Source organism: Octodon degus, unplaced genomic scaffold, assembly GCF_000260255.1.
Source record: "Octodon degus isolate 3935 unplaced genomic scaffold, OctDeg1.0 scaffold00060, whole genome shotgun sequence".
Lineage (NCBI taxonomy): Eukaryota > Metazoa > Chordata > Mammalia > Rodentia > Octodontidae > Octodon > Octodon degus.
The window spans coordinates 12,741,138-12,765,029 of record NW_004524636.1 but is presented as its reverse complement, the minus strand read 5'-3'; the positions used below and the strand labels follow the sequence as shown (position 1 = coordinate 12,765,029).

Here is a 23,892-nt window from a genome sequence, read left to right as displayed (position 1 = left end):
TGGCTCAGTGGAATAAGCGCAAGGGTCTGAGTCCAATCCCCGGTTCTGCCAAAAAAAAAAAAAAAAAGAGAGAGAGAGAAAAGAGTAACTAAGACAACCATGCACCACACGAAAGCTTTTCACAATTACTCCCCCCTCCCCCCAACCTTTTTTTGGCACCAGGTATTGAACTCAGAACCTTGCACTTGCCAAGCAGGTTCTTAAGCCACTGAGCTTCCCAGCCCATAATTAATTCATGTTAATCCTCATGACTTATTCACTTATGAAAAGGTCTCACCTCTTAATAACACCACCTTGGTTTTCAGTTCCAATATATGAATTTTGAAGGGACATGCACAGAATCTACCTACTTTATTGCCAGCCTTCCCCTTCTCAGCATTTATAAGCACAGATGTCTTTGTCATGGGTGAATCCCTAGTAATTTGTGTAGTTCTTGGCACATGGTCAGCACTCAAAAAATATTTGTTAATGTTCAAATGAATGAATAAATGAGTAAGTTAGTGAATGAATAAATGCATATGGAGTTCTTTGGGACCTTGATGATATTGATGTCATCACTCTGTGTCTTTGATCTTAATGTATCTTGTCCAGAAGTGTTGGTAAGTTTCCTTTGTCTTAAGCTCATCTGGATTTCATTTTTCACTGCTATCACCATGAAACATCATATCTTCAAAGTCTCAAATTAAACGGAATATAAAAATGGAAATGGAAGCAGAAAAGGAAGCTGGCTACCCCGCAGTATAACTTTCAAGGGGGACTAATAGTTTTGAGTTTGAAAATAGACACTGTTGTTGGTGTTGGTCTTGTATCGTGGCCAGAAGAAAGCAGTGGCACTTGAAACATGACTGCAGTAAACTTCAAATACAGAAGACTGTGGTGACAGCCAGGAAGAATGGCAGTACATTTTAAATGCAGGTAGGAAAATCAAAATTGAGTGAATAGCAAATGGATTATTCCTGCAACACATAAGAAGATTATGTGGGTTTTTCAGATGAAGCAATAAACCTGGAAAGCAGATGAAATACCAGTTTCCTATTGTTGCTATTACAAATTGCCACAACCTGAGTGGCTATTTTACAATTCTGCTGTATGAGATGAACTGAACTCTAATGTAGGTGTTGGCATACTGTGGTTCTGCTAGAGGCTCTTTCCATGGCACTGGGGAGAATCTCTTTTCTTGCACCTTTTCCAGCTTCTACATGCTGCTCTCATTCCTTGGCTCATGGCCACTTCCATCTTCAGAGCCAGCAGTGGAGTGGCCATTCACTCTAGCCTTTCTTACAGCCCATTACTCTGAAACTGATACTTCTGATTTTTTCTTTTGTATTCAAGGGTGTTTCCATTTACATTTTACCCCTATGGATAATCTAGGATAATCTCCCTGTTGTATTTTAAATCACTGAAGACCAGTTGCAGTGGTACAAACCTGCATCTTACCTATTCGGGAGGCTGAGATATAGGATTGTGTGACTACAAGGCCAGCATAAACAATACAGTGAGATGGGATGCTGTCTCAAAACCAAAAAAAAAATTATCATCTCAATAACGATTCTATTTGCAACTTTATCCCTTTGGCCATTGATATATTTTGAATTTTTTTTTAGTGTATTTGATTGTTACAGGGTCTCACTATGAAGCTTGGGTTCACAGTGATCCTCCTGATTTCAGCCTCCCCAGTGTTGGGATTACAGGCATCCACCACTATGCCTGGACTCTGTGGCCAGCTCAGCCTGCCCTGGGGGCAAGGCTGGCAATGCGTGTGGAGCCAGGGATTGAGCCACGGTCCCTGAACTTGCCTAAACTTGCCTAAGCAGGTGCTTTAGTGTGCTGAGCTAGCCCACCAGCCCTGATATAGTTTGAATCTTAAGTGTCCCCCCAAAGACCTGCTTTCCCACACAGTTGTATTGAGGGTTGGTAGAACTTTGGGGAGACAGTCATTTAGATCACTAGTGGCATGCTCTAAAAGAGGCAGTAGAACTCCAGCTCCCTCCTGTTGTTTGCTTTTTGGCAATGAAGTGAGTGATTTTGTTCCACCTCCTGCTCTCTCCTGATGTTCTATCCCACTATGGGTCCCAAAGCAACAGCCTAACCAAGCAAGGAATGAAACCTCCAGAACTGTATACCCGAACAAGCCCTTCCTTTTTATAAATTGATTATATTGGGTAGTTATGATGTGACAAAGTGACAACGAGCTGACAAATACAGCTAAATTAAGTAAAACACTCATAGGTTCTGGAGATTTGGATATTGAGATCTTTGGGAAATCATTATTTTACCTACAATAGATAGTAAATATCCAAAACAGATTAGTCTTTTGCTTGTTCTTTTAAGAAATTGATTCTAGGAAGAAAGAGGACATCTTTTATCCAGATTGAGCATTCAGGGTTGGCCAGATAGCTCAGCAGATTAAAGCGCCTGCTTAGGCAGACACAGGGACCAGGGTTCAATCCAACATGTGCCCAGCCAGTCCCCTCCCCAGGGTGTGCTGAGAGGGCAATTGAGATTGGGTGTGGTGGTGTGTGCCTATAATCCCAGCACTTGGGAGGCTGAAAACTATGAGTCCAATCTGTGTAGTGAGGCCCCAGAGACCCTGTACTAAAATATATTAAAACAAAACAGATTGAGCACCTAGGGGCTTTAAAGAAATATACCACTTGATATACCCTCTTTTGCATTTAAGTACACCTTGAATAGAAGTGAAGCAGTGTCCATGGAAAATGGTATTTATTAGATCAGCGATTCAACAGCAGAGTGGGAATCAAAGTGATTTTACTGGCAGCTGTCTGCAAGAGTGTTTAAAATCTCCTAGGGAAAATAAAACCACTTTCTATAAACAATTTTCTATCCCCTCTTATGTTTTATATTAACAAGTCTTAGAGATAAGTGATAGAATAGAAAGCAATATTAATCAAACAGTAATAGTTAAGATTTTCTCTGTGAATGCTCTCTGACTCAAAAAAAAAAATTATGGATATTTTTCTACTGGCCTATTTCTGTTGGTTTGGATGGTTTTTATAACTTTCCAGTTGGTCTTTATTGGATTTTTCTCTTTCCTAGCTTCCATGAGAGTTGCTTAATAATGTCTGAATGGACACAGTATTGCATGAAGGAATTCACACGCTTGTCATTGGTAACTCTCTGCCCTCAATTCTCAAATTGTCCCTGATGGATGATAATACAGACCCTGTGTCTGAGGGTTGTCATTTCCACATTCCTAAGGATCCACAGTTCTCCATGCCCAAACTCCAGTGCACACTAGGCCTTTAACAAATATTTATTGATTGATAGACTAGATTAAATATCTGTGGAATGAATGGGTTAGAGCAGATGAACTTCATCTGGGGTCTTATGTGAGTCTCTTTAAAATCAGGTCTTAAAATAAGAATTTCACCCAAGTGATACATTAAGGAAGAACTTTTAGGAGAAACAGATACATAAATAGGGGAGGCAGAAAAGGGAAGAGGAAGAAGACAATAAGGGAATGATTTCAGGTAGAGCCCCAGCCTCTGCTCAATCCCAAGGAATGCTCTAGAGTCTGATTTAATCTCCAACTTTGTACTACCTTGTGTTAGAGAACTATCTCAGTTACTTTTCTCTTGTTTCTGGGAGAAAATACTCGACACCCCAGATTAGGGAAGGAAAGGTTTGTTTAGCTTGCAGTTTGTGGAGGTTTTAGCCTGTACTCAGCTGGCATATGGCAGAAGGCAACAGTTCATGGCAGCAGAAAACAGCAAAAAAGCAAGAGCAAAAGGGCGGAGTAGTGGCAGCTTCCGAGAGCAAGCCCTTCTCCCTTTGCTATATTGCATTCAGGTTATCTGCCCCAGGGCGGTGTAGCACTCACATCCATAATCCCAGCATTGAATCATGAATTAATCACAAACTCTAGAAGCCCACCCCATGACTGCATGAGGATTTGGAGGGACATCCAGAACCAAACCATAACAAGAGTTTAATATTTATAGCTCAGTGCCATGCAGTGGTTGGCCAAAGCTTAGCTTAGGGGGCTTTGAACTCCTAGCCACTTCCAATTCTGAACAAAGTGGGCAAAATGACTCCAAGTACCCCAGGTATGGCCTCCAAGGAGCCATACCTCTGGCTATTAATAAAAACACAAGTGAGGCATAGAAATTACTACAGTTTGGAGCCTAAATGTCCACCAAAGGCTTGGTCCTCAGTGTGTAGTGCTGTTGGCAGACGATGGAACTTTGAGGACATGGAGTCATACGGGAGGAAGTTAGGCAAGGTGGTATGCCCTTAAGAGGACTGTGGAACTCTGGCCTCTCTTCCTTCTCTTTCATAGATGGCCATGAAATGAATAGGCTGCCTCCAGCCTGTTTTCCCACCATGATGTATTGTGCTGCTACAGCCCTAAGCAATGAGCCCAATTAATCATGAACCTGAAGCCTCCAAAATTGTAGCCCAAATAAACTTCTTTTGAAGTTGATTAAGCTAAGGTATTTGTTACAGTAACCAAAAGTAGACTAAGGACCTCTAAGAAGAGCCTTAACAGTGTCCACCATAGTTTCTTCCAGCTCTACATTTATAGTTATTGCTGTAAAAGGATGATGGGTATTTGTGTATTGCAAAATTTCACATTTTGAGAATTCTGAATGAGAAATACCCCTGCACTGTAGATACATTTGTTTTTAATAAAAATGGCTCTACTCCCAGGAAATACTTTTTTTTCCCTCAGTGGTAAATCAGGTTTTAAATGACCATGTTATATGTAATTTCTGCTTTTAAAAATTTCCATTTGGTTGTTTCTAGGAACAGTTTGGACCTTTCTGTTATAGAAATGGACTTTTAAAAATGCAGTAGACCACAGACAGGTCCAAACATTCTTCTGATCAGTTATGGTATTAATTTGGTTTAATATTGATGCTTTGGACATTATTCATGGCATGGTTAAAAAAAACCATAAAAATAAAATTTGAAGCATATGTTCTCTAGTTCATTTCTGAACAAATATCTCAACAATTAAAGAAAAAGTTAGTGAAAAGAAAAGAAACCAGAGAGGCATATCTCATGATCTTGGAACCACTGTGGGCAGAATGGTCCCTCAGAAGATTAAGACATTTCACTTATAAAGTTAGAAGTTAAGCTGGGTTCTACTAAGCACAGGTCAAACAGGCACTTGAAAGCAATGCAAAGTGTTGGTTTTGGACCATTTTAATGCTAAAACACATATTTAAGCCATTTATGCAAGATAAACTAACAATTTTTTGGTCAACAGCCTGCCAATTATGATGTTAAAAGAGAAGCATAAGAAACCCTGAATTGTTTGGGATGTAATCTGAACCTGTTCTTTGGACCAAGAAATTCATGAAAGATCAACATGTTCTTACTTAGGACCAGCTTGTTTCTTTGGGCCTGTGGGGGCTTCTGTGTGTCAAAACTACTCTTAGAGCTGTTTATCTTTGTCTAGAGAGCAAATGGTAAGATTTCTGAGTCACCACTAGGCCAGTGGAGGTACAAACTGCTGTAGATATATGGGTTTAATTCACCTCACAACTTCAATGACTGGTCAATTTTTCTTTTTCTTTCTTTCTTTTTTTTTGTACCAGGAATTTAACTCATGACCTCATACCTGCTAGGCAGGTGCTGTGCTGCTGAGCTATAATCCCCAGACCATGGTCAATAAAAATTCCACAAGTTCTTCCAATCATAATGAGGATACTGATAAAAATGATGACCACAGGGAAGAAGAGATTCTTTTCCAAGTTTATTTGTGTTACTAGAATATCCCAGGACCTTTGTACTTGCCTTTCTTCTTCTTCTTTTTTTTTTTTTTTTTTGGTGGAACCGGGTATTGAACTCAGGCCCTTGTGCTTGCCAGGGAAGTGCTTAATCCACGGAGCCATCTCCCCGGCCCCTGTACTTGCCTTTCTATCTACCTAAAACTTGTTTCTACAGATCATGACATGACAGATTCTTTTCTGCATTGAAATATAATCCAAATGTCACCTCTTCTGTGACACTTTATCTGGCCTGCTCTGATAATGTTTTCCCTAAGGCATCTACATTCTGTGACATTACTCTGTTTTATTTTCTTCCTAGCATTCATCACTATGAAAAAATATCTTATCCACTTGAGTTTTTCCTTATTTTCTTGGATCTCTTGTAGCTCATCACTATGTTCAGAGAGGCCCTGTGGGCTTGGGATGTAGCTTACTGGTAGAATGCTTGCCTAGAATCTTCAGAGTGAGCCCTGACTCACAGGTCAGCCCTCCTTCCCATTCCTTTTCTCCCTGTATCCTGTACTATGAAAGTCTTCACACTTGTCTGGGACAAGTTCCACTCACATATCACTACACCTTTGAAGGCTGAGGTATGGCCTCAGAAAGAAAGAGAACTGGTTACAATCTGCTTTTTTTTTTGATCTTTGAGACAGGGTCTCACTATGCAGTTCAGGCTAGCTTTGAGCTCACTTTGTAGCCCAGGCTTGTCTCAAATTTGCAAGATCCTCCTGCCTCAAGCCTCCTGAGTGCTAGGATTGCAGGCATGTGCCACCACACCTGGCTCTACAATCTACTTTGAAATTTACTTTAAGACATTAGATAAGGGCTGACAAGATAGCTCAGTGGACTGAAGCACCTGCTTAGGCAAGTTTAGGCAAGTGCAGAGACCGCAGTTCAATCCCCGGCACCACATGCTGCACCAGCCCCACCCACGGGGTGGGCTAAGCTGGCTATAGTCCTGGTATAGTGCTGTTTGCCAGTAATCCCAGCACTGCGGAGGCTGAAAGCAGGAGGATCACCAGGAGTCTGAGCTGCTGGTGAGACCCTGTAATGACCAAATACATTAAAATAAATAAATAAATTTTAAAAATTAGATGTTTATGAATATATAAGGAATGGTTAAATGCATGTGTGATAAATCAAGCGCAGTCAATTGTAAATGATAGGCTGCAGGCATTAGCTGTAAGGGATGCTATGATCTAAAATGTATCCTACAGGGCTGGCCAGAGAGCTCAGTGGACTAAAGTGCCTGCTTAGGCAGAGCGCAGTGGCCTGGGTTCAATCCCTGGTGTGCTGTGCCAGCCCTTCCCCTGGGGTGTGCTGAGACCAGGATTGAGGTGGTGTATGCCTGTAATCCCAGCACCTGGAAGGATGAAAACAGGAGAATCTCTACAAGTCTGATACTTTGTATTGAGACCCTGTAGATCCTGTAGACCCTGCACTAAAAATACATTTTATTTATTTTTATTTTTTATAAGTAGATAAAACTTTATTTGCAATCCAAATGTTTAAACAGATCATATCCATATTCATATTTCCATACAGAAATTAAAAACACTAAATTTTAAATAAGAATTTTTAAATAGACATCAGCCACATTGGCTGGAGAAAACATTTATACAATATATGCTCTCATAGGTAATGCCAAACTTTTCTTTATGAATGTTTAAGGAAAGTGTTATCACATTAACTTACACATACAAATACAAATACACCTCCAAGAACATTTCTCTCTCAGTGTCAGTCCTCTAATAATTCTGATACACCTGGCCTTGTTTCCTTAGAAAGTCAATGTCATAAGCATTTAAAAAGAAAAGAAGGATGGGACAGAATTTTAAACTGACTAATAAGACATGATAATCAAATTAAATGTATAAGCTTTGACTGAACACTGATTCAGAAACAATTAAACATTTTGAGAAACTCTGGATATGGGCTAGATGTCATATATTAAAGACTTTAATATTTAATGCAATAATGATATTTTTACATAACAAAATATTCCTTAGGAGATACTTGATGAAGTTTTTAGGAATAAAGTGTCATGATGACTGCAATTTTCTTTCAAATGTTCAAAAAAATTAGTAAAATAAAAATGGCACAAGGATAATAATTACTAAATCCAACTTTTCCATGCATTTGAAATATTTCCACAACAAAGTTGGGGGAGGATATTTTCACTGAATTCATCTGTTTCTCAGATTCCATGTCAGATGTCAGACATTTCCCCAATCGTCATGTTGCAAACTACACAAGTAAACTTGAACACAAAAGCAAGATGTACAACCCAAATCAGGGTAAGTGGAAGACACGGATGATCTTGGCTGGTCTTTCTGGAACTTCAGTCTCATGAACCACTACAATGGAAGACTATCTACAAGAGATACACAGGATTAGATTTTACCTGCAAGTGGACAGAGCCCCGGAGGAGTCTGCTGTCGTACAAAGGACAGAAATTCATACTCTGCCTGCTGCAATGTAATTGTACTCTCCTTCACTGCCTTGGTAAGACCAGACTGCAAGAGAGAATCCCCAGCCCCCACCAGAAACACATGAAGTCAGTTTTTAAAGGTATCCAGAAATGAAATTTCACTTCTAAAATGGGCAAATATAATCACAGATGGACCAGTTTTAGAGCTCAGGTTCAAACTAAAACTTTACATAAACTTTTTTCTTAAAGAATCCAAGCCAAGAAAGTTATATTCCTCATTGTTAATAGCATTTCCACACAGTCAAAAAAGATGGTACTCAAAAGTCCAAAGACAGAACCTCTGGGAAGAAACAACTATTAACAGAAGAGCAGCATTCCCTCTTCTCTAAGAGTTGATGTCTAACCTTATCCAAAAGACTGACTTGAGTAATACTTGATAATCCACAATGCGTTTGCGACAGACTTCCCATGATGCTCCTGACACCAATCAGACATGCTGTCCAGCAATTCATCTGGCTGCTTTATGATCAGGTTAGGACCCTGATCATCCTATCCAAAAAAGAAATAAGGACACTTTGGAACTCTCAGAGGAATGCTCCTTCATTCATTCAGCCAAAATGTTAAGATTAGAGTCAGTTATCAGACAGGCCATCTCAATAATCTGGTCCTTCTCAATGTCTAATCCTGTCATCTCCAGGTCCACCCAGACCATCCGCTGAGCCATGCTCTCTTCTGCCGCCATGACTGCACCTTCGCGGACACCTCGTGCCCCGACCTGCCCGCGACTCCCACCCACACCCCGCAACAGCCTGGAGCCCAGAGAGCTGTCTAGCATCACCCGGCACGAGCCGTCGCGGCCCTCAGCTGGCTGCTAGCGCGCGCACAGGTGCAATAGTCCTAAAAATACATTTTAAAAAGATAAAATGTATCCTACAAAGTTTGGGTATTGGAAACTCAAATGCTGATGAATAGTGCTAAGATGTGGGACCTTTAAGAGGTGACTGGTAACGGAAACTCACCCTTATGAAAGGATTAATACTGAGTTCCCTATAAAAGGATGAGTTCAGGTCTCCACTCTCTGTGCACACACAATCATTTATCTATCTGTCTTTCTGCCATGCAGTGAGACAGCAAGAAGACCCTTCCCAGCTATGACTCCTCATTCTTAGACTTTCCAATCTATAGAACCAAGAGACAAATAAATTCCTGTTCACTATAAATTACCCAGTGTCAGGTACTCTGTTATAGCAGTACACAATGAGCTAAGGGTACTTGCTTTTTAAAATTTTCAAGTTTTCTGTGCATTTGAAAAATTTCAAGGTTAGACAAAACATGCAGATGAAGGAAATGGTTTGGAAGTTAGCAGTTTGTGACTGAGTCTCAACTCTGCTAGTTATTGGACCCCTTAGACAAATCCTAACCCTGTGGGAATCTGTTTCCTTATAGTACTTGAATAAGTTTAATTATGTGATATACTTGTGGTTGAAAGTAATAGTAAACTGTCTCCTCAAACTACATGTAGATTGGGGGGGGGGAGCTGTCATACGTAACTGGATAACTGGGGAGATGGGGCCTCAGAGCAGGCTATTTGAAATTTCGCCCCATCTTTTTGCTCTGCTTCTTTTCATGCATTGGCCTTAGTTTTCCTAACTTCAGGTAGGCTTTGTGTAATAAGAAAGACAATGTCCGCAGATCATATTTCCTTCTGTTTTAGTAAAGCCACATGGGACAGTGTATCTTCTCTCCAGAAACCCTCTTATGAGGTCAGGAAATAGGTGGATTGGCCTAGCATGAGTTGTAAGCAGAGACTAGGCCTGGATCCCCTGCTCACACCTGGGTTAGGTGCCCCACTGTGGGGAAGATCCAATAAAGTCACAGAAAACAGGTTGAGGATGATGCCCCCTGGCTCAAAGGATTCTTATCATGGAAATGAGAGGCTGGGACACTGGAAAGAGATCAGAAAACAGATGCTTCTAGTCCTGGGTTAGGAAGCCCAGTGGTACTACTTAAGTGCTGATCAGCTAGCTCTGTAAGTAGTAAGTGCTCAGAAAAGTATTTAAAATATTTTAAAAGTATAATATAAAAATATATTCTAAATGTATCTAAAATATTAGTAATGGAAAAGTTGTTTAGATCCACTGAGCCTAATCCTTCATTTTAACCATAAAGTGGTACCCAAAGAGGTGAGGGTAGGATGTGTGGTTACTTCCAGAGCTCAAGCTTGCTCACTCTGTCTCTCCTAGTCTCCTCAATGCATTCTTTTTTTTTTTTTTTTTTTTTTTTTTTTTTTTTTTTTTTGTTGCTCGAATGCCTTCAGGGCACTTTTGGCCAGCGGGAGAGGTGTGAGGTTCGGAACTCCAGCAACCTGAGGCTGACAGCTTTGTGGAAGCAGCCACTTAAAGGCCTGAGCTAGGGCCAGGCCCCCTCCTCAATGCATTCTTATCTGAAGAGATTTACTTGCCTCCAACTCTCAATAGATTAACCCCCAGATAATGTTATCTAGGCTTCCTGACAACAAAAAGAAGCTAAAAAACACAAAGCAAAGGGAGAAAAAGGGAAAAATCCACCTTTATTTAATTGGCATTCTAGTGAGTTCAGTGAAGGAATCAACACATTCAGATTCTCCTAGTAGAAAAGAGGACAGAGCTGTTGGCATCTCCCACAGTCCAGCTTGTGGATAAAAGCTTGTTTATACAGCTGGATGGGTCCAGGAGGAGCTGGACTGAAAACATTCAGTGAGCAGGCGACAGCTGGGCACATCTGTTTCCCATTAGAGATGCTGGGCTCTGATAGTGCTGTCCTCTGACCTCGGGGGCCAGCTTCCCTGGAGGCCTGGGTATGTTCTTGGGTCACAAGGTGCCGACAGCCAATTCACTGCTAACACATCCTGAGAGCACCCATGGGGTTGAATGGCTATGTATGGAGGTTTTGAAGTAACACTTGGAATCTAGGTTGGGTAGATGAAGTTATTTGTGTTCTGCTCCTAAATCATACTTTAATTCTGTAGCAAAACCTGTCAGAAATAACAGCTCATTCATTTATCCTCCCCTCCCCTCCCCCCCATCCTTCCTTTCATCTCTTTCTTTTTAGCTAAGCATTCTTAACCAAAACTCTTGAGACAAGGAGATCCCTAAAATAAAAACATTTCTGAAGTTTTGATAGATGCTTGCCAGGAAAAGGACAGGGGTCTAGGACAAGTTTCCATAAACTCCTCGCAGCAAGGCTAGATAGTGGATGGAAAAAGAGCAGTTACTTCTGGATTGGTTGGTGCTCACTTTTGCAGAATGTATACATCAGAACATGAGAAGGTGGCACTGGTAGTAATGGGATTTAAGTCAAGGTTGGTTTCCCCTGAAGCTCACTGATCAACTTCCCTTATCTTTTTGAGTATCCACCTGCTGGTGTTGGTAATTAAATTGCAGACCTCTCAGAATTTATTTTTTGTCAAGAATATTGCAGAGAATGCCATCCTTTTCTGCACAAAAGCAGAATAATGCTGCTCCTGACTTCTTTGTAGCAGTTAGCCATGCTGGCCATGAAAATATCTTGAGTCCTTTGAAACTTTGATAGTGGCCAAAAACTAGGTCTTGGCAAGAAACGTCAGTCTTAATTAGGCTTCTCTGAAAAGAGACCTCAAGATAGGTACTTAAATGCAGGAAGTTTGTTGAAAGGAAATAAGAGCAAGAGACAAGAGTGAGACATAGTTGGGCATGGTGGTGCACACCTATCATCCTGGCACTCGGGAGGCTGAGGCAGGAGGTCATGGTGAGTTCGAGACCAGCTTAGGCTACAATGTGAGCTCAAGGCCAGTCTGAACTGTATAGTGAGACTGTCTCAAAAAAAAAAAAAAAAAAAAAAAAAAAAAGAGAAAGAGAAAGAAAGGAACAGAAAAAGGAAAACCCCATTAGTGTCAGGATGTGGCACTGAGAGTGCTGGGTTCAGTAGTCTGGGAATGCTGAGAAGCCTACAGTACCTCTCAGAATTGGGATGGAGAAGAGACAGTGGAGCATCTGAATTCTTCTTTCATTGAAGGTTGCAGGGGGCAATGTTAACTTCCACACTGCTCCAGCCTGTGTCTGGACGTGGAAGCTGAGCAAACTCCTGTGGCAGAGAGGAGGTGACAGAAAGACAGGAAGGGTGACAGTACAAGCTGGAGAAGACAGCCAGGCCTGAGCAGAGGCAGCCAAGATGTGAGGCCTGTATGACGGGCATCTGCTAGCACCGTGTTGTGGTTTGGGGTTCTTGCAAGGGGAACAATATAATACAGGACACATTTTATTTTATTTTATTTTTTCTATATTTCAGACAGGATCTACAGAGTCTACAAGGTGTCACTATGTAGATCTGACTCATAGTGATTCTCCTGTTTTCAGCCTCTCAAGGGCACACCACCATGCCCAGTCTCAATCGCTGTCTCAGGGTGCTGGGGGGGTGGGCAGTACAGCTCGCAGGGGATCGAACTCCAGCCCCTGTGCTTTGCAGGACATATTTTATAACAGCATTTTATAAGGAATCACCCAAGAATCATATATAAGAAAAAAAGGAAATCTGTCCACACAAACACTAATGACTCCAACCTAGAGCCTAATATCCTAATATCTTAGTATCCTAATATCCTGATATCCTGCATGAGTCTACCTGAAAAATTAGAGCTCATACCAATGCCTCCCATGAGTTCATCTGGAGGTCTGCAGCCCACAACAAAGTCTCATGCAGGGCCACTTCATGGATTGGTCCTGGAAAGGCCCAAAGTGCAGTGGTGGAAGCTAGGAAGTCTATGCCAGCAGAATGAAGACTCTGTGCTAGCAAGCTAAGAGATCTGAACTGGAGCCAGGAAGCAACCCTTACGGTAAGCACCAGAGCTCCCCCAAAGGTACCACAGCCATCCTCAGCAACAGTGAGGTCCCGACCTCCTCCAACGATCAGGAAAGCTGAGTTTCCAGTAGGAAAGCCACTGCTTCAAGCTTCTCCATGAGGCTAAGCAGGAAGCAACGCTCAAGATGAGGACCAAAGCTCCTCCAAAGTTCATCAGGAGAGCCAGCATGAGGTTTTCCAGCAGAACAGCCCAAGAGAACTAGCAGCTTCCAACAGCTCCTACAATGTTCCAAACAGCATCCCTAACAGTATTCGGCAGCTTTTCCTATTCTGCCTTTATGCTGCTGGTAACAGTTCTCAGGTGGGCCCCTCACACTCAGTCCCATGCTAGTTTAATTAAGTTGGTGTAATAAGCTGACCACCAGTTAGAAATCCACTACACATGGTGAGCAGATGGAGTACGCCCAAAGTAGAAATGAACTGGTGATTGGAATGTAGTGTTCCACCATACTGTCTTCTCTACTTTTGTGTGTGTGTGTGTGTGTGTGTGTGTGTATTTTAGGGAGGGGTCTATAGGTTGTTCAGCACAGTCTCAATTGCTGTCTCAGCATGCCCCAAGGGTGGGGCTGGCACAGCAGGCCCAGGGATCGAACCCCAGCCCCTGTGCCTGCTTGCAGGCGCATTAATCCACTGAGCTATTTGGCCTGCTAGATCATCCTTTTAAAAGCTGCCTGTGTATCTCTAACCTCAGGACTTAGGAGGATGTTCTCTCTGTGCATTTTTTTCACTGTACCTAAAAAAATCTGTCCCCGCCTATTATGAACATGATAAATTCTTTTTCTGTGCAGAGTCAAGAACCTAGTCTGGGATAGTGTTTGTGGATATGATGTCTGCATCTTGTACAATGAATAACCACTAAGAAAACAATATGCAATGTATTAATTGTTGAAACTGTGCTAATAATCAGTTTTGAAACTGTCTCATTGCTATTTGTTTCTCAATAAGATTATTAAAAAAAACTGATTAAGATATCTAAAAAAAGTAAAAGAATTAAGTTGTGTTATTTACATGTACCAGATCCTCACAATGAATACAATCATTATATGCTAATAAAAGCAAACAATTAAAAGAAAATCAAAGAAACCATTCTCAACAAAGTATACAGTAGTTTTAAAATTCTCTTTCATATCTCCACTATACCTAGACTTGAACCAATAGTTGTGGTAGAATATTTCTCTTCAACATCAGTGGAGCTACAATGGCGTGATTTCTGGTAGTTCTCTTGTTCCCCAATTGCCCCCAAATGCTTTGGCATAATCACCATAGACACAGCAGACTCTACGTGGATTAGCTTGCTGGATCACTCTCGTAGCTGCATAATAGTGATCACCTAAAGTGGTCTCTGGCTTTTTCCATCCTCTGTCCTTGGTGTCTGTGTGTAGTGAAGGGAAGAGGACCCAGATGACAAGGCTATTCCTCACCGCAGATCCTGTCCAGTGACGATGCTCCTTTTCTTGAAATATTATAAAAGATGAAGGAATGTTACCAGTTCTGAATCTCATAACAAGGGTTGATAATTTCAAGTAAGATGGACTGGGGAGATATCTCAGTGGCATGAGCACCTCCTGAGTTTCATCCCTGGTACCAGAAAAAAGGAAAAGAAAAAAAAATCACAGTAAGGACTGGCAATGTCACTCAGTGGTAGAGTGCTTCTTAGCACGCATGAGGCCCTACATCAATACCCTGTAATACTCTCTCTCTCTCTCTCTCTCTCTCTCTCTCTCTCTCTCTCTCAAATAAGTTTGAAGTCAGCTAAGACAGAATTAAATTCATAGAAATACAAAATATAACATAGGAAAATACTAGCAAAAATATAGGAAATGGGATATCCTGACTGGGCCTTTTATTTGAGGCAAAGTTATGTAAAAAACATCCTAGGCAATAAGTGTTTGCTGCTTTTGCAGTCTCTTACAAACTGTTTCTCAAATACCTTATTCCATTGTAGGCCATTATAAATGGCTGATAAATTCAAGAATCTTGACTTCTTTTAGTCATGATGTGAACACATACCTGATTGATTGATTGACTGATTGTAATTCTGGGGGATCAAATCAAGGACCTTTGCGTTGAGCTACATCCCTATCCCTTATTTTATTTTGAGGCAGACTTGCTAAATTACTCAAGCTGGGCTCAAATTTGTAATCTTCCTGTCTCAGCCTCCCGGAGTATTGGCATTATAGGCATGTACCACTATACTTGGCTCACAAGACCTAACTTACGCTGTAAAATTTTTCACCCTACAATTGTGTGTGTGTGTGGGGTGTGTGTGTGTGTGTGTGTGTTTAGTACTAGGAATTGAACTCACAACCTCGCACATGCCAGGCAGGCATTGTTCCACTGAGCTATATCCCTGGTTAATCCTACAGTTTGAATTTTAAACAGAGAGATATAAGTATCAGAGACAGATGAAGTTGATTCATCATATGGTTGTGCTTTAAAAAGCTCGTGTAGTAGTATTTGGCATATAAATACAATTCTAAAGGGCCAGCCAGATAGCTCAGCAGATTAAAGCCCCTGCTTAGGTAGAGCACAGTGGCTGGATTTCCCCCAGTGCATGCTGAGATGGTGACTGAGACTGGGCGTGGTGGCGTACACCTAAAATCCCAGGGCTTGGGAAGCTAAAAACAGGAGAATCACTATGAGTCCAATCTATGTAGCGAGACCCCGTAGACCCTGTACTAAATATATATATTAAAAAAATAGAATTCTAGAGGAATTTTTCCTTTGATTTTTTAAGTTCTTCCCATCTTATTTTTTTAATTTTTTATGTATTTGTTTTTTTATTATTTATTATTTTTATTTTTTAAATTTTAATGCTTTTCAATTTGTTAGCGTTTTTTAAAATTGCACATTGTAAATAAATTATTTACAAAGTTAAATTAATATAACAATAAAAATTGTCCCAAAATAAAGATGAAGAAGAATTTACAGATCAGTCATATAATAGTTCACTGTGTCAAAATCAAGAAACTTATATTCACATAATTAGAATTCTCAAAGTAGAAAGAGGTAGGTAATAAATATTTAAAGATTTAAAATTTCTGAATTTAGTTGAACTTATAACACCACATTTCCAGGAAAAATGAACCTTTTGCACAATAAATTTGAATAAAATCATACCCAGATACACAAAAATGAAATTGTCCAAAACTTATTATAAAGAAAAAAATCATTAAAGCATATACATTAAAAAATCATCCATGGAAGAACAAAATTAAATAGCATCTTATTCCACATTAGAAAGAAAAAAAAAAAAAAAAAAAGCAATACTGCAGAGGAATCAGAAACTAGTGTAAGAAACTAGACTAAAGGACTGGAAGAAAGGGAAAAAAAGATCTGTTCTCTTTGAATTTTATATTTAGCAAACATACCTTTGAAAACTAAAAGTAAAATGTTTTCCAGTTATACAAACTCAAAATATTCTAATACCTCCAGATGTAGCATATAGGAAATAACAAAGAGCATAATTCAGAAGGCAAGAGAAATTGCTCTCTGCTTCTGGATGGAGAATAAAGAGCTCTCAAAATGATAGTTATGAAGGACCATGTAAAATATATTAGATGAACCCATTTAAAAGGTCAATAAAGATTTCTATGAAATAATATCATAGAAATGTTGGGTTATACACATATTTTTTTCGTGTGTGTGTGTGTGTGTGTGTGTGTGTGTATAAAAGGGAAGAACTAATATAAAGTCAATGGAAAATGGAAATATATTTTTTAAAGTTTCTAATACTAGGTGAAAATATCATACCATGTCTTTTCAATAGATTGTAAGTCAAATATACAATATAACTCTTAAAACAAAAATGAAGATTAAGCAATATTCAGAGGGCGCCTGCCCGCTCCCCAGCAGGCCACCAGGTCACGCTGGTGCGAGATGGTGGACATGGCCGTGGGCAAGGACAAGTGCGGGGAGAAGCTCCTGTCCCGTATTCAGGTTATCAAGAAGAGCTCCCCCGAAGTGTCCAGAGGTGCTGGTGCTCATGGCCAAGGCCACAGAGCTCTTTGTTCAATACCTAGCCACCTATTACTACAGACATGGCAGTGGAAAATAAAGAAAAGCACTGACTTACAGTGATTTAGCAAATGCTGCAGAGGAATCAGAAACTATTCAGTTTCTTGCAGATATATTACCAAAGAAGATTTTATCTAGTAAGTACCTGAAAATGTTTAAGGAAAGGGGGAAGATGAAGAGGCAAATGATGGTGACAAAAGTGACCATGATGAAGCTGAGTCCTAAACCACAAAAGAAATCTGCCTTCAAGGACATTTCTGGAGAAGCAGGCATGATCCCAAGCATTTCTCCCTTCACTTTCCCAGAGACTGCAGCACCTGTCCTGCTTTTCTGGCAGACAGGTATCTCCAGCAGAGGCCCTGTGACACACTGCAGGGCGAGTGACACAGACAGCATCCTTTGACAAGGCCCAGCCATAGCCGGAGGTCATCAGGAGAGAATCCTGTGCACAGGGCACCATAGCTCACCTGGGCTCTGAGTTAGATGGGCAGAGACCTTTGGAACTGCTGAGACACTTCAGGGGCTTCTGAATGTTGTGTGAATTTCTGTATATATTCTGAAATTACTTCTTGTAAACAGCTACATTTAGTTTTAGATAAATATGTAGTTTATCAGTAGTATCTTACCTTTGAATTTTTATATTTAAGTGATTTCACAGTTCAAAAAATTTTTATTGTAAATATATATGCTTTCCTTTTCATAGTAAAATGCTTTATGGAACTAAAAAAAAAGCAATATTCAGAAAATTAAATACTGATTAATTAAAAATTAAATGTTTCAAAACAATTAAACTAAGAAAAAGTTTTCATGATAGTAAAGAATTACTAAGAATAAAACATAAGATAAATACTGGAATGACAAATAAATGACCAGCACTTCTAACAGTTTAGGGATAGGATATCGCACAAAGTTGTAGTGTGTCATGGACATGGATGATGTCCATGACACTTACTGGTGACCAGGTGTCACTTGTGGGACCGAGCTACTGTTATTTCTTTGATATCCATCCTGTAGACCCAGACAGAATCATGATCCATAGGGTGCAGGAGAAGTCCATTTGTAGAGTATGCTGATAGAAATATCTTGCTGCCGTATGCAAAAGAATAACTGAAAGACTGCTTTTGTATACCTCTTATTCTCCTGTGTTTAATTATTTGCCCTACTTGATGAGTTCTTTCCATTCTCATTCATGGAGGTGTGGTCATTTTGCTCACTCTCTAGAACATCTTTTAGTAGTCTGTGTAGGTTTGGCTTTGTCATCATAAAATTCTTAAATTGTTCTTTGTCATGGAAGTATTTCACTTCTCCATTATACTTCAAAAAGAGTTTTGCAGGGTATATCAGCAGAGGGTTGCAATTTGTTTTCTTGCAAGGCTTGAAGTACTTTGCTCCGTGCTCTTCTTGCCTTGATGGTTTGTGAAGAGAAATTTGCTGTTATCCTGATGGATTTTCCTTTAAATGTGATCTGTTTCTTTTCTTTAGCGGCTTTTAGTACAGTTTCTTTATTGAATTTCTGGGATCTTGATTATTAATCTCCAGGTGTGGTTTTAATTGGGTTGTTGTTATTTGGAGTTCTATATGCTTTGGTTATGTGAATGTCAGATAGTCTCCCCATATTTGGGAAGTTTTTTGCTATTACTTCCATCCATATTCTTTTTATATCATTTGTATTGACTCCTTCCTTCTCATTGATGCCTATTAGTTGCAAATTGTTCATCTCTGCATCATCTTGCAGATACTGAATTTTTTCCTGCATCCTATTTGTTTTTAAGAGATCTTTTCTTACTTTTTCACTAGCTGCAATGGTGTCTTTAAGGTCTGAAAGTCTATTCTCACTTTCATTCAAATGGTTTTGCCAGCTTGTGATTGAGGTTTTAAATTCCTGTATATTACTTTGGATCTGTTTCTTGCATTCTATTTCTTTCCTATATTGCTTATTCAAGGATTCCATCATTTTTATATTCTGCTGTATTTTTTTTATCAGTGTCTTCTGTAGAAGCACAGTACTTCTTTCAGTATAGTTATCATTTCTTTTTTTACTTCAGAAATTATTTCTGATCTATACCTTCCTGTAGTTGTTTCTTTACTTCAGACAATATTATTTCAGAGATTTCAGGTGTGTGATTTCCAATTTCTCCTATGTTAGTATCTTCTGCATTTGTTCTGGGTGGACTCGGGGCCTGAGACTGCATTTTGTTCCTTCTCTTTGTCATTTTGTATACCTCTGTCTTCTGACCTTTGGTGTAGAGCTTAGATAGAGTTATTACCTTAGCACCAGGTCCAGATCTACCAAGTTCAAACTCATCCAAATGGGTGTGGCTTTGTCTGGCTGCTGTGCTCCACTTCTTCCTGCTGCAGCCCTTGGAGGTGAACCCTTTGTGCCACTCTGGCAAGATGTTCTGCTCCTGAATCAGCTGGGTGGGTCTTGCCTCTAGCCTCTTTGCAGGGAGTTTTGCTGCAGGTTCCACGCTGGACCTGGGCTCTGGGTTGAATGAGGATCTGGCGGGCCCCTGGCCATCTCACTCACACACAGGGCTTGGCTCTGGGTCAGTTCAGGATCCAGTGGGCCCTGGGCTGTCTCTTCCCACCTTTTTACTAGTCATTTTTTTTTCTTGGACAAAGGGTATCATGGTCACAATTAACTTCTGTGCCCTTAGTGAGTATAACAGTTTGTCCAAGAATGCCACCATTAGTTTTCCTGTCCCTAAGGCATGTGCCCCTCCTCATTTCAAGAGGTGGGCCCTATGGCTGGGAATGGTGGTGCACACCTGTAATCTCAGCATTATGGGAGGCTGATGCAGGAAGATCACCTATTCAAATCCAGCAGAAGCAACTTGATGATTTAGTGAAACCCTATCTCAAAATTAAACAAATTGACTGACTGTAATACTGATTGCAATACTAGCTAGGTACTCGGCAAACAGACAGCAGGATGAACACAGAGACAGACAATAGGAGGGGCATGGTGGTACACTTGTAATCCTAGCACTCTAGGAGGCTGAGACAGGAGGATCACAAATTTCAGCTCAGCCTGGACAACTCAGTGAGATCCTACCTAGGGATATAACTCAATGTGAAAGTCCTGGGTTCTATGTCCAGGGCCACAAGTGAAAAACAAAAAAAGGCCCTTCTTCCATCCATTTAAGTCTAAACTGGCCAACTAGGTGTGGTGTTGCATACCTGTAATCCCAGTAATTGGGAGGCTGAGGCAGCAGCCACAGTTCAAGGCCAGGCTGCACTACATAGTGAGACAGTTCCCCCCCAACCCCCCCCCCAAAAAAAAAAATTCTAAACTGTCCTTGACTGGATCTGGTATAAGTAGCACTCTGCTAATGCTTGGCCCAATTTATGAAAACTGACAATTTCCGATGACTTTCTCTTAGAGTGTTCATGGTAGGGAAAGTCAGCTGCCATGGAAGGGGTCCAATGACACTGTAGCCTATGCTATGAGGAAGCCCAAATCCTATGGAAGGAGAGAGAGATGCCCAACAAGCCCTGCTATCCAAGTTCTAGCTATTTAGCCTCATCAGGGGCCATGGGAGTGAAGAAGCCTTCAGCTGACCTCCAACTACAAACACGTGAGAGCCTACGAGAAAACTGCTCAGCTGAGCCTGTCACACTCTAGAACTGAGACCACAGCATGGGTGTATAAACACAGCAAGATTTGTGCCAGCATTTTCATAGCAGCACTATCATCACAAAGGTCTAAACAGCGGTTTCAAACAAGAGAATCTTATTGTTATAGTTCAAGAAGGGAGGAGTCCAAGTTTAAGATTTCAGCAGGGCTATGCTCTGGCTGAGATTCTGAGTCAAAACTTTTTTTAATGTACTTAGTACAGGGTCTACAGGGTCTCACTACATAGATTGGACTTGTAGTGATCCTCCTGTTTTCAGCCTCTCAAGAGCTGGGATTACAGGCATGCCCAGTCTCAATTGTCGTCTTGGTGCACCCTGGCACAGCATGCTGGGGATCAAACCCTGATTTCTGCATCTGCCTAAGCAGGTGCTTTAACCCATTGAGATATCTGGCTTCCCTAAAACTTTTCTTTTCCTTGTTCCTGGTGGTGGCCATAGAGCCTTGGGTTACATCTGCATCATGACTATTCCTGCCTCTGCTATCACATGGTACCCCCCCTTTATGTGTCTGTGTCCAAATCTCCAACTTCTAAAACCATCAGGCATGGGAATTAAAGGTTTACTCTGATGATCTCATCTTAACTTTTCCACATCCATTTCAGAATAAGTACCTTGGGTTAGGATTCCAACGTATCTTACTGGGGGACCCAATTCAAATCATAACAAAGTCCAGACTGGGAAACACCCAACTGCCCATCAACAGTGGCGTGGATAAACAGTCACACTATGATACAATACATGTTTGATGAGACTGGACACATCCAATATAGACTAAATTCAAAGCATGTTGTTGATGGACATGTGTTTATACTGTAAAATTCTATTTATATAAAGTTCAAAAACAGAGAATGAATATATGTCCATTAAAAGTCCAGATGAACTGGGGCATCGTGACTTCTTTCACTTGATCTGAGAGTGGCTCCACAATGTGTTTACATTCACTCTACAAAGACTCCTCATGTTGTATTCGTCTGTGTTTATGGTTCAACATCAGTAACATGTTTTCTTTTAGTCCTTGTCTGCATGAAGTGGACCTTGTAGGAGAAATAATCAGCAATCAAAATAAAGTGGAAAATGAGAGCGAGTAAACTAGGACCTTGGGCAATTCCCTGTGGTAAGGCAGGCAGGGGGCCAACAAAGGCCAGTACAGGCCTGTGATGCAAGTATGTAGGGGAAGGTAGCTGTGTAGGCATTACAGTTCCTGTCTAGCTGTCTCCCCAAAGCCTCACGCAGTCATTGGGGTGGCTTCTAGAGTTTGTGATTAATTCATGATCCAATGCTGGCATTATGGGTGTGAGTGCTTTCCCCACCCCAGGGAGGATAACCTGAATACAATATAAGGAGGAGAGAGGCTTGCTGGCTGCCTCAGCAGCTGCTCCTGCTGTTTTCCACTGCTATAAATTGTTGCCCTCTTCCATGTGCCACACTGCCTTAGAGTCAGCAGAGTATGGACTGAAACCTCCACAAACAGTGAGCTAAATAAACCTTTCCTTCCTTAATTTAGGGTGTCAGGTATTTTGTCCTAGCAACAAGAGAAAAGTAACTGAGACAGTAGGGAACACTGGCTTTGGTTCAGTAAGTCTCACTGAGGACTCAGTTTATACCAAAGTCCTATTTTTGGGAGGAAAGGGACACTAGTTACATATTACAATAGAAGAGATGAGAATACAGAGAAAGAATGAGAGGTTGGTGGTCAGGAAACACATTTATATTGTCCTGGGACTGAGGGATGATGACATAGCTAGCTAGGTACTAGGCAGACAGACAACAGGAGGGGCATGGTGGTACACCTATAATCCCAGTGCTCTAGGAGGCTGAGGCAGGAGGATCACAACTTTCAGCTCAGCCTGGGCAACTCAGTGAGATCTTGCCTTAAAATAATTTTTTTTAAAGGGCTGGGAATGTAGCTTGATGTGAAGGCCCTGAGGTCAACTCCCAGTACTGCAAAGCAAACATCCAACCAACTCAGAGGTGGTAATTTTATCAACCTTTGTCAGAATGCCAAGGATACTATTTATCATTAGAGCATGATGAACAATCTCTGGCCTGTATTTTTTTTCTCATTAGTAACTTTATTGAAAATCAATAATTACATAGCATATTAAAAATTGTAGACAAAATATTGAAATTTGAAAGATATAAGATGTAGACAGAATTTTAGAGAAATATTTTTGAAATGAATACATAGCATGAGATTAATAATAGATTGCACACTGTAAAAAATTATTTACAAAAATAAATGAATATAACAATAAAAATTGTCTAAAATAAACAGGAAGAGTTTACAGATCAGTCATTTAATAGTGCTGTCTGTGCCAAAATCAAGAAACTTATATTCATTTAATTAGAATTCTCAAAGTAGAAATGGGTAGGCAATAAATATTTAAAATTTCTGAATTTAGTTAAAATTACCGTACCACATTTCCAAGAAAAATGACCCTTTTGCACAAAAAATATGAGTAAAGTCATACCAAGGTACACAAAAATGAAATTGTCCAAAATTAATTGTAAAGAAAAAATCATCAAAGCATATACATAGAAAAAATTATTACCTATGGAAAAACAAAATTAAATAGCATCTTATTTTACATTAGAAAAAAAAAAAGAGCAAGTGAATAAGGAACTTGACTAATTAAAAGGACTGGAAAAAAAAACCTGTCCTCATTGAATTTTATACTTTGGAAGCATACCTTTGAAAACTAAAAGTAAAATATTTTCCAGTTATACAAACTCGAAATATTCTAATACCTCCAAATGTAGCATAAAGAAAATAACAAAGACTATAATCCAGAAGGCAAGAGGAGTTGCTGTATGGTCTCGGACAAAGAATAAAGAGCTCTCAAAATGGTACTTATTGTTATTACCATACAACTTAGGCTGTTAAGCTTAACCTCACTAACTGTCTGAATATCAAATATCTTAGGCATAACATGGAAGAGGTATTTTTCATCAAGTATTGATATTTTGAACGTTAAGTCCCTATAGAATATGGTGAAAAAACATTTAAAAATTAGAATATATTTTAAAAATAGGCATAAAGAATTATATACTTCTTATGTTTACACATAAGTCCAAAAATCTAACCATATATAACCTTGAAGCAGGACAGTCCCACAATATTCCTTTTCCTGTCTCTTGCTTTCATTCACCACCCCCTTCTTTTTGAACAACCACCTACCCGAGAGACAGCATAGC

General features: G+C 40.1%; 1 pseudogene; it reads left to right on the top strand.

Annotated features, from left to right (window-relative positions):
• The first annotated feature begins 16,923 nt into the window (after positions 1-16,923).
• On the top strand, positions 16,924-17,286 carry LOC101592690 (annotated as a pseudogene).
• The last annotated feature ends 6,606 nt before the right edge of the window (positions 17,287-23,892 follow it).